This window comes from Rattus norvegicus, chromosome 4 (genome assembly GCF_021556685.1).
Source record: "Rattus norvegicus strain SHRSP/BbbUtx chromosome 4, alternate assembly SHRSP_T2T, whole genome shotgun sequence".
NCBI lineage: Eukaryota > Metazoa > Chordata > Mammalia > Rodentia > Muridae > Rattus > Rattus norvegicus.
Genome location: NC_141537.1, coordinates 59,757,915 through 59,758,782, shown reverse-complemented (window position 1 = coordinate 59,758,782; position 868 = coordinate 59,757,915). Strand labels below are relative to the sequence as shown.

Below are 868 nucleotides of genomic sequence, written 5' to 3'. Positions count from 1 at the left end.
AGACACCAAAGAATGCTACAATCCTAACACTCAGGAGGCTGAGGCAGGAGCATTGTTATGAATTCAGTGCCAATCTGGGCTATAAGCTAGTAACCAGGTCAGTCTGAGTTACATAGCAAAATCACATTCCCATCTCCCACCCTTCAAAAAGAATATGGCGGGCTGGAGAGATGGCTCAGTGGTTAAGAGCTCTTGTCCATGTTACAGAGGACCCAGGTTGTTCCCAGCACCCAAATGGCAGCTTATAAACATCTATAACTCTAGCTCCAGGAGAGTCAACTCCCTTTCTGACCCTTCGAGCACAAGCATGCATGTGGCACAAATACATACATGGGGCAAACCAGCCATGCACATAAAATAAATTAATTTAAAAAATATGCTACATGATCATAAAGAAAAATTCCTGTTAGGTTTTCCATATGCTACCTGACTAGCAGTTAACCTATTGGGAACATTTGCTGATGAGCAAACCTTTACCCAGTTACTAATGTATGTAGATGGTTCTAGAATGCTCATGCTCATCTGATTACTCCCATGCTCTTATTATGCAGGGCTGAACAGCACAACTGGATGACCTTTGAGAAAGGGCTATTTTCAGATGGCCTGGATGGACAGCAAAGGAATCAAATCCCTTAAATAAAAATTTATTGACCTAAAAAGAAAGAAAGAATATGCTATATATTTAGGCAATGAATGACAGACATTTCCAAAAGTACAACCCATTAAAGAGCATACGTGAAGAGGCTCCCATGTTGGCACTCTGGGGGACAGCTCTACCTTTGAGTCACCCTAGCTCAGGCACAGCCGCACACGAGATGATTCCACTGGTCCAGTCTGTTTCCAGCTAGCTTCAGTCTTTCTGGCCACG

At 43.1% G+C, this 868-nt stretch overlaps 1 pseudogene; it reads left to right on the top strand.

The window, feature by feature from the left end:
* Positions 1-360: 360 nt before the first annotated feature.
* Positions 361-457, top strand: LOC120102640 (small nucleolar RNA SNORA32; annotated as a pseudogene).
* The last annotated feature ends 411 nt before the right edge of the window (positions 458-868 follow it).